Genomic DNA, 11,069 nt, shown 5'->3' with positions numbered 1-11,069 from the left:
TGCTCCCCTTACATCTACTTATTCCCTACCAGACTGCTCCCCCTTACATCTACTTATTCCTTACAGACTGCTCCCCTTACATCTACTTATTCCCTACAGACTGCTCCCCTTACATCTACTTATTCCCTACAGACTGCTCTCCTTACCTCTACTTATTCCTTACAGACTGCTCCCCTTACATCTACTTATTCCCTACAGACTGCTCCCCTTACATCTACTTATTCCCTACAGACTGCTCCCCCTTACATCTACTTATTCCCTACAGACTGCTCTCCTTACCTCTACTTAATTCCCTACAGACTGCTCCCCCTTACATCTACTTATTCCCTACAGACTGCTCCCCTTACATCTACTTATTCCCTACAGACTGCTCCCCTTACATCTACTTATTCCTACAGACTGCTCCCCTTACCTCTACTTATTCCCTACAGACTGCTCCCCTTACATCTACTTATTCCCTACAGACTGCTCCCCTTACATCTACTTATTCCCTACAGACTGCTCCCCTTACCTCTACTTATTCCCTACAGACTGCTCCCCTTACATCTACTTATTCCCTACAGACTGCTCCCCTTACATCTACTTATTCCCTACAGACTGCTCCCCTTACCTCTACTTATTCCCTACAGACTGCTCCCCTTACCTCTACTTATTCCCTACAGACTGCTCCCCTTACCTCTACTTATTCCCTACAGACTGCTCTCCTTACCTCTACTTATTCCCTACAGACTGCTCCCCTTACATCTACTTATTCCTTACAGACTGCTCCCCTTACATCTATCTTATTCCCTACAGACTGCTCCCCTTACATCTACTTATTCCCTACAGACTGCTCTCTCCATGCCCCTCCTCTTCTACATACTGCTCCCCCCATGCCTCTCCATGCCTATACCTCTCCTTATTTCCTACACACTACTGTCCATCCCTCACACACTGTCCACCATGCCTCTTCTCCTTTACACAATTCTCAGCCTCCTCACTGACTCTCAATAGCCTCTTCCTCCAGCTTTCCCTTCCTACATACAGAGCTGCATTAGATTAAAGCCCTCCTCTTCCTGCTCAGTCATGTGACCTGTTTTTAGCACTCTGTCCTAGCGTCTCCCTTACGACCCTGCCCATGTGTTGACGTCATCGTGATATTTACAGCCCTAACGCGTGTGTGCTAGGTTATGTACGGTAATCTCCCCCGCCCCATCTGTTGTGCACCGGGGAGGGGGGGTCCCGGTGTTCTGTGTTCCCCGGTTCTTGGCGCGCAGTTCCTCACCACTGTATGACTAGGCCTCGGTGAGCGCCTTCTGCGGCGCGGATGGTGGGGCCTGCGGATCGCTCCATTCTAGTGGAGGGAAGGGGGAGGCGGATGACGAGCGGCTGAAGCGGAGAGAAGAGGCGGCGGGGCAGCGGGGTCCTGCGGCAGGTGAGTCGCTGTGTGTCGGGCCCGCGGGTGTGGCGGGTGGCTGCTGCTGAGGGGGCTGACTCCTGGCTATACATTGGCCTGCTCCAGCCCTGCTGCTCAGGGCCATTTCTGCTGATGTCACCCACAACATGTCTTCTGGATGCTGCTGCCAGGGTCATCCTAGGCTGTGCCAGGCCTGTGGGCACCGACACCTTCACCTCACATCATCCCTAGGTCACACTGGTGGCTCCAGATATGGAGAGGACACCGTCCACACACTGAGGAGCTGGTGCCGCCTGATACAGTCCCCCAGTGACCCCCAGAGTAGACGGCCAGCCCCCATTATGTCAGCTTGTGGACGGCAGCTAGATGTAGGCCTGTGTCCCTCGGGTGCCTCTTGTAGGATTTCTTTCCTGTTATTTGTGCGCTGTACTGTAGTTGTAATGTAGCGCAGTGATCATAGGGGGCGCTGCTGGAGATGACATCAGTTGGGTCCTTGATCTCCAGTGCTCCTGTGTATGCACCAGGTGTCATTCTCTTGTATAGTGTCTTCTCTTCTGCCATGAATTGGAAAAGGCTACTTTATTGTCAGTTTATAGCCAGTGCTCCAGTGCAGAAATGTCCGAACTGAGAAAATATAATAATGTTTCTGTACAGGGATTGGCATAAACATAAAAAATATACCAAAGTCCAAAATCGCTGACACTTGGTCCCATAATGTCCCAGAAAAATGGAATAAAAACTGATCAAAAAGTCATATATATGCAAAAGTGGTACCATAAAAACTACAGATCACTGCACAAAAAATGAGCCCTCATAGAGCTGCGTATTAACCCCTTCACGACCCAGCCCATTTTCACCTTCAGGACCTGGGCATTTTTTGAACATCTGACCACTGTCACTTTAAGCATTAATAACTCTGGAATGCTTTTACCTTTCATTCTGATTCAGAGATCGTTTTTTCGTGACATATTCTACGTTGTTATTGGTAAAATGTCACTGATATTTGCATCCTTTCTTGGTAAAAAAAAAAAATATAAAAATTTCATGAAAACTTGGGAAATTTTTGCATTTTTCTAACTTTGAAGCTCTCTGTAAGGAAAATGGATATTCAATATAAATTACATATTGATTCACATATACAATATGTCTACTTTATATTTGCATCATAAAACTGACATGTTTTTACTTTTGGAAGACACCAGAGGGCTTCAAAGTTCAGCAACAATTTTCCAATTTTTCTCAAGATTTTCAAAATCGTAATTTTTCAGGGACCAGTTCAGGTTGGAAGTGGATTTGAAGGGTCTTCATTTTAGAAATACCCCATAAATGACCCATTATAAAAACTGCACTCCCCCCCCCCCCCCCCCCCCCCCCCCCCCCCCAAAGTATTCAAAATGACATTCAGTAAGTGTTTTAAACCCTTTAGGTGTTTCACAGGAATAGCAGCAAAGTGAAGGAGAAAATTCTAAATCTTCATTTTTTACACTCGCATTTTCTTGTAGACCCAATTTTTGAATTTTTACAAGGGGTAAAAGGAGAGAAATCACCCTAAAATTTGTAACCCAATTTCTCTCAATTAAGTAAACACCTCATATGTGTATGTAAAGTGTTCGGGGGGCGCAGTAGAGGGCTCAGAAGGGAAGGAGCGACAATGGGATTTTGGAGAGTTGAGTTTTTCTGAAAGGGTTTTTGGGGGGCATGTCACATTTAGGAAGCCCCTATGGTGCCAGAACCAGTGCCCCCCCCCCCCCCCCCCCCACATGGTGACCCCATTTTGAAACAGTGGACTGTGCAAATGAAAAATTTTATTTTTTCATTTTCACAGACCACTGTTCCAAAAATCTGTCATACACCAGTGGGGTGTAAAATTCTCACTGTACCCCTTATTACATTCCGTGAGCGATGTAGTCTCCAAAACGGGGGTCACATATGGATATTTATTGTTTTGCGTTTATGTCAGAACTGCTGTAACAATCAGCCACCCCTGTGCAAATCACCTCAAATGTACATGGCGCACTCTCCCTTCTGGGCCTTGTTGTGCGCCCCCAGAGCACTTTGCGCCCACATATGGGGTATCTCCGTACTCAGGAGAAATTGCATTACAAATTTCGAGTCTTTTCGAGGCTTTTTTCCCTTTAACCTCTTGTGAAAATGAAAAGTATGCGGCAACACCAGCATGTCAGTGTAAATTATTTTTTTTTTTCTTATACACTAACATGCTGGTATAGACCCCCAACTTCACCTTTTCACAGGGGTTAAAGAAGAAAAAGCCCCCCAAAATTTGTTAGGCAATTTCTCCCGAGTACTGGCGATACCCCATATGTGTCCCAAAACTGTTGCCCTGAAATACGACAGGGCTCCAAAGTGAGAGAGCGCCATGCGCATTTGAGGCCTAAATTAGGGATTTGCATAGGGGTGGACATAGGGGTATTGTACGTCAGTGATTCCCAAACAGGGTGCCTCCAGCTGTTGCAAAACTCCCAGCATGCCTGGACAGTCAATGTTTTGCAACAGCTGGAGGCTCCCTTTTGGAAACAGTAGCGTACCAGACGTTTTTCATTTTTATTGGGGAGGGGAGCTGTGTAGGGGTATGTGTATATGTAGTGTTTTTTACTTTTTATTTTAGGGTAGTGTAGTGTTTTTAGGGTACAGTCACACGGGCGGAGGTTCACAGCAAGTTTGCTGCTGGGAGTTTGAGCTGCAGCGCTAAATTTTCGCCATCTCAAACTTGCAGCCTGATACTCACTGTAAACCTCCGCACATGTGAGTGTACCCTGTACATTCACATTGGGGGGGGGCAAACATCCAGCTGTTGCAAAACTACAACTCCGAGCATGCCCTTTGGCTGTCCGTGCATGCTTGGAGTTGTAGTTTTGCAACAGCTGGAGGCACACTGGTTGCGAAACACGGAGTTAGATAACAAACTGGTGTTTCGCAACCAGTGTGCCTTCAGCTGTTGCAAAAACTACAAATCTCAGCATTCAGTGACAGCAGAAGGGCATGCTGGGACTTGTAGTTATGCAACAGCTAGAGGCATACTGCTACAACTCCCAGAATGCCCTTTGGCTGTCCGTGCACGCTGAGGGTTGTAGTTATCTAACAGCTGAAGGCACACTGGTTGCAAAACACTTGAAAGTTCATTACTTAACTTAGTGTTTCCAAACCAGTGTGCCTCCAGCTGTTGCAAAACTACAACTCCCAGCATGCATGGTCTGTCAGTGCATGCTGGGAGTTATAGTTTTGCAACAGCTGGAGTCACACAGGTTGGGAAACACTAAGTTAGGAAACAGACAATGTTTCCCAACTAGTGTGCCTCCAGTTGTCGCAAAACTACAACTCCCAGACTGCCCAGGCATGCTGGAAGTTGTAGTTCGGCAATATCTGAAGGATCAGATGTTGCCGAACTACAACTTCCAGCATGCTTGGGCAGTCTGGTATGCTGGGAGTTGTAGTTTTGCAACATCTGGAGGTCCACAGTTTGGAGACCACTGTATAATGGTCTCCAATCTGTGCTCTTCCAGATGTTACAGAACTACAACTCCCAGCATGCCTGGACAGACTGAGCATGCTGAGATTTGTAGTTTGGCAACATCTGGAAGAGCACAGATTGGAGACCATTATACAGTGGTCTCCAAACTGTGGACCTCCAGATGTTGCAAAACTACAACTCCCAGCATGCACAGAAAGCCAAAGGCTGTCTGGGCATGCTGGGAGTTGCAGTTTTGAAACTACCAGAGGCAGTGGTGAGATCGCTTTTCGGCGATCTCACTGCTGCCAATGAAGATGCCGCCCTGCTGCTGGAAACGCACCACCGCCGGGACCGCCTGGAGGACGCCGCTCGTGCCGGGACTGCTCGGGACACCGCATTGCCGGTTAGTGACGCCGGAGGACGGGTAAGGCACACTTGCAGAGCCGTGTGTGTCCCGATCCCCGTGAGCGGGACTCACACACCGCACTGCTATCAGCTAGATTTGACTAGCTGATAGCAGCGATCACTGGGGGGGGGGGGGGGGGGGGTGGATGAAACCCCCTGTGGTCGCATGGTAAGATGGCTGGCTATCAGTGATAGCCACCATCTTACCGGGCGCTGCTAGATGCCGCGAGTAGCAGCAAAAATGTTAATGACGTACCAGGTACGTCATGGGTCGGGAACACCTTCCCACTCATGACGTACAGGTATGTTCATAGATCGGGAAGGGGTTAAAAAAAAGGGGTCAGAATTCATCAATTTTAAACAGTTATTTTTGTTAGAATTTTTTTTTAAAGCAGTACAATAATGGTATATGTATGTAAACATAGGTATCAATGTAATTGTATTGGCCCACAGAATAGAGAACATATCTGTTTTACCGTAAACCGCACTGCATAAAAACAAACCTTTTCTGCCGTGGAAATGTTGCCATGTGTGCAGTGCAACAGAATCCCATTGAAAACAACTGGAGGATACAGCATCGGATTTTCCAATTAGAATTTTAAGGCTGAATTTCACTTGGATATTCCGTGTGATTGAAATGCCGTCTGATGAGAGAACCAATTTTCAACTGTATAATAAATGAACATATACTGGTAAATATAATTATTTTACTACTATGTGCAGAGGGAGATGGCTGAATTCCCGGCTAGAATGCCCTGACCAGACATAAGGTTAGGCTAATGAAGACAACAGAGCAGATAGTTTGCATCGGAAGAGTGCTGCAAGAAGCAAGTTCTCTTAAAGACTGGGACAATTTTTTATATTTTATTTTTTCTTCTCATTGTACTTTAAAAGGAACATCATTAATGTTACCACCAAGTCTACAGTAAAACGGGGAAAAACAAATTGTGGGGAGAATATTGGGAAAAACATCAATTTATTGCCTTTTGTGGGGTTTTGTTTCTACGCAATGCACTTCTCGGTAAAAATCGCACATTATCTTTATAATGTAGGTCTGTACGGTTGTAATGATACACAATTGTTATAGGTTTTGTTTTAACTTAAAAATTAGAATTTCTTGTTAAAAAAAAAGTGCTTAAAATTTTCCTTCTCTGACCCCTATAACTTTTTATTTTTCCGTATATGGGGATGTATGAAGGCTTATATTTTGCGCTGTGATCTGTAGTTTTTATCGGTACTACCGTATTTTTGTTTTGAAGGGAATAAAAAAAATTTTATGATATATAAGTGACCATAAATATGCAGTTGTAGTGTTTATCTCTATACGTTTACGCTATTGACTGTGGGGTTTCATTCACATTTTATATATTTTATTTGTTTTGACATTATATATATATATATATATATATATATATATATATATATATATATATATATATATATTACAAAAGTGTATTTTTTATTTTATTTTTAAACAATTTGAGAAAGGGGGATAATTTAAAACTTATTAGGGGAGGGGCTTTTTATATTAATTTTTTTTTTTTTTTAATTATATAATTTTATTTTTTTTAGTCCCCAAAGGGCAGTGTTTTCCCTGGCTGTTGCAAAACTACAACTCCCAGCATGCCTGGACAAAGGCTGTCAGGGCATGTTGGGAGCTGTAGTGTTGCAACAGCTGGAGACACATTGTTTACAAAACACTGCCATGCGAACTATTACATGCAATCTGTGCTCAACATTGATCAGTGTTATGGATGCTCAATTAGTGCAGGCTGCTGAGGCTACCTGTAATATTGGAGCTCCAATTGGACAGGAAGGAGGCAGGAAGGGGACCCTCTGCCCCTTCTTCTTAGCTGATTGGGACCCTACAATTTAGCTGTTAGCGCCCCGATCAGCTCCACTGAGCTAGCGGCACTTGTTTTATACACCACAATCAACTTTTGATCGCAGCCTCTATGGTGTTAATGGCAGACATCACCCCGATCAGTGATGTCTGGCATTAGCCACCTAGGTATGAAGCGAGCTCAGCTCCTGAGCTCGCTTCGTAGACCATTTGCACGGCTGCGCCTCCCTTTTCCCAGTCTGAAGAAAGGGGGGTGGTCCCAAAACTACAGGCACTGGCCTCTGCCTGGAGGAGACCTGGGGCAGGAAAAATTCCTGCAGGACCGACACCTATTAAGTCACGTCCTCCCAGTAGTGCCAAAGTGGGACGCATACTGTAGGGGCCGGGCCACGCTGCACGGGAGCCGACATGCACCATCTGATTGCTGGCTCCCATGCAGCTTGGCCTCGCCCCTCCAGCATGTATCCCACTGTTCTCCCAGCAGTGTCTAGGTAATTGCACGTTATTTGTTAGGGCACTAGCAACATATCGCAAAGCGCAAAAAACACAATGCAATTGTGATATAAGATGCAGCCCTACCAGCCAACCATCTAATGTGTATGGAGGCCTCCCAACAGATGTTGGGGAAGAGAAGTGGTCATTCGAAGGTGTCTGGCAGCAGCTTACCCCTCCTCCCATTTAAAAACATGAATGTCCATGTGTATGTAACAGCGAAAACTAAAGTTTCCTCTGAACTTATAAAGGCCCATTCACAGAATCTCCCTCCAAAAGTATTCTGGGTAAAGATTCCGTCTGCAGTTGGCGCCACCAATATCCATGGGCACTAGAACTGTGTGGACATGTGCCACTACCATTGATGGAAACGCAGTCCATCCAAAATTCCTCTGAATAAACATGTTTCGGCAAAATGTGGGCACGGTGCAGCAGAATCCTATTGAAAACAGCTGCTGTATCGGAATAATGCTGAATTTCTCTGCTCAAAAATTCCATAGTGTAAATGGGCCCTAAAGCTGTAAGGGCTCATGGACCCTGTGGAGACTTAGCGAGGAGGCTCTGTAACATGGCAAAAGTTTTTTGTTTTTTTTTTCAAATGACAGGGACACTTACATTTCATGGGTAAAACAATTATACAGTCTTCATTAACTCCCGTTCCCTGCAGTTGTACTGTAATGTATTAAAAGGAAGGCAAGATTCTTCTGCTGACTAGATGCACTGTATGTTTACCTATTACTTGGGAAGTTCAGCAATATAATGCAGAATTAAAGAGATATTGCTGTAGCCATTCCTTTTATGCAGGGGAGACCACATTGGTGACAAAGGAAAGATCTTACTCTAAGGCCGGGTTCACACTACAGAATTTTCAAGCAGAATTCTCTTTGGAATTCCTTGCACAGGGCAGAATTTCAGCGGTGGAGCTTTTAGATGCTGAAACTCATCTGCCAATGAACTTGTTTATTCTTTCATCTAAACACGAAATACATTGCAGTCTATAGAGACAAGCAATATCCACGCGGCTCTGGTGCCAGCTGCTTTAGTTGGCGCTGGCGACCCCGGAATCTCCAGCTGGATATATTACACGATTTTACCTATAGCTTGATTAATGATGTCTAAGCCTATATTCACGTGGTGAAATGTCCGCACGGAAAATATCTGTGCAAATATTCAACAGACTTCGGATGCACAGGTAAAACATGCCGACACTAGGACTACTCGGAAATGCAGTGTCTCATAGACGGCAGTGCATTTACTTGTGGCATCCGCAAAAACATTGAACAGGTTCAATGTTTTTGTGGATGCCAGAACTAGGATTTCTGCTGCAGATGTTGCTGCCGCAGAAATTCTGGCGTGTGAACAGAGCAGCATAATCCCATTGAAATCAATGGGACGCTGCTGCTATGGAATGTCCGGGCGGAAGATTCATGCAGAATTCTGCACGGACATTGTGCCGTGTGAACATAGCCTAAGGCTATGTTCAGGGGTTTATGTGCATTTTATGATGTACAGTGGGGCAAGAAAAGTACTTAGTCGGCAAGTTCTCCCACTTAAAAAGATGAGAGGCCTGTAATTTTCATCATAGGTATACCTGTTCTACGAGAGACATAATGAGAAAAAAATCCATAAAATCATTGTCTGATTTTTAAAGAATTTATTTGCAAATTATGGTGGAAAATAAGTATTTGGTCAATAACAAAAGTTCATCTTTGTTCACCCTTTGTTGGCAATGACAGAGGTCAAACCTTTTCTGTAAGTCTTCACAAGGTTTTCACACACTGTTGCTGGTATTTTGCCCATTCCTCCATGAAGATCTCCTCTAGAGCAGTGATGTTTTGGGGCTGTCGATGGGCAACACAGACTTTCAACTCCCTCCAAAGGTTTTCTATGGGGTTGAGATCTAGAGACAGGCTAGGCCACTCCAGGACCTTGAAATGCTTCTTACGGAGCCACTCTTTTGTTGCCAAGGCGGTGTGTTTGGGATCATTGTCATGCTGAAAGACCCATCCATGTTTCATCTTCCATTCCCTTGCTGATAGGAGGTTTTCACTCAAAATCTCACGATACATGGCCCCATTCATTCTTTCCTTTACCCAGATCAGTCGTCCTGGTCCCTTAGCAGAAAAACGACCCCAAAGCATGATGTTTCCACCCCCATGCTTCACAGTAGGTATGGGGTTCTTTGGCTACAACTCAGCATTCTTTCTCCTCCAAACACGACAAGTTGAGCTTTTACCAAAAAGTTCTACTTAGGTTTCATCTGACCATATAACATTCTCGACAAATAGATAACTCAATATTGAATGATTGGTTCTGCGTAAAACCAAGCTTACGTGACAATGTCACCCAGCATCAGAGCCTAAATAATATAGAACAACTAGTAAAGTGCTCCGGGTGTGCCTCAAACATAACATTAAGTTCCGAACGCCGTGTGCGGGCTTCCGTGTTCACGCCCACCCCGTCATGTGACGTCACGTCCCGCCCCCTCAATGAAAGTCTATGGGAAGGGGGCATGACGGCTGTCACGCCCTCTTCACAAAGACTTTCATTGAGGGGGCAGGCGTGAACACGGAAGCCCACACACAGCGTTCAGAACTCAATGTTCCGGACGCTGGGGAGCGGAGTAACCCTTTAATGAGTCATTTAAAAGCACCACTAATATGTGCCTGTTTAACCAACACCATATAAAATCACATGGTTCCCATGTGGTCTTTTAGCAAACCAGGTTGGGCTCTGTCGGACCCTGCCAGTCCAACTGCGCCAAATGATCAAAAGCTACCACCGATGTGTTTCTGGCCCTTGTTTAACCCCTTAACGACGCAGGACGTAAATGTACGTCCTGGTGCGGTGGTAATTAACACACCAAGACGTACAGTTTAGTGCTGGGCGGTGTGACCCGCGAGCGGCTTCATTTGCACAGCCCACTGTTTCAAAGATCTGTCAAGCACCAGTCGGGTGTAAATGCTCACTGCACCCCTTATTACATTCTGTTAGGGGTGTAGTTTCCAAAATGGGGTCACATGTGGGGGGGGGGGGTCCACTGTTCTGGTACCACAGGGGGCTTTGTTAATGCACGCGGCCCCTGACTTCCATTCCAAACAAATTCTCTCTCTCCAAAAGCCCATTGTGACTCCTTCTCTTCTGAGCATTGTAGTGCGGCAGCAGAGCACTTGACATCCACACATGGGGGCATTTCCATACTCTGAAGAAATGGGGTTACAAATTTTGGGGGGCATTTTATCCTATTGCCCCTTGTAAAAATGTAAAATTTGGGGGGAAAACCAGAATTTTAGTGAGAATTTTTTTTCCATTTACACATCCAACAAAAAGTCAAACACCTGTGTCAAGGCTCACTGTACCCCTTGTTACTTTCCTTGAGGGGTGTAGTTTCCAAAACAGTATGCCATGTGTGTTTTTTGCTGTTCTGGCACCATAGGGGCTTCCTAAATGTGACATGTCCCCCA

This window comes from Hyla sarda, chromosome 4 (genome assembly GCF_029499605.1).
Source record: "Hyla sarda isolate aHylSar1 chromosome 4, aHylSar1.hap1, whole genome shotgun sequence".
Lineage (NCBI taxonomy): Eukaryota > Metazoa > Chordata > Amphibia > Anura > Hylidae > Hyla > Hyla sarda.
This window is presented reverse-complemented; position numbering follows the sequence as displayed.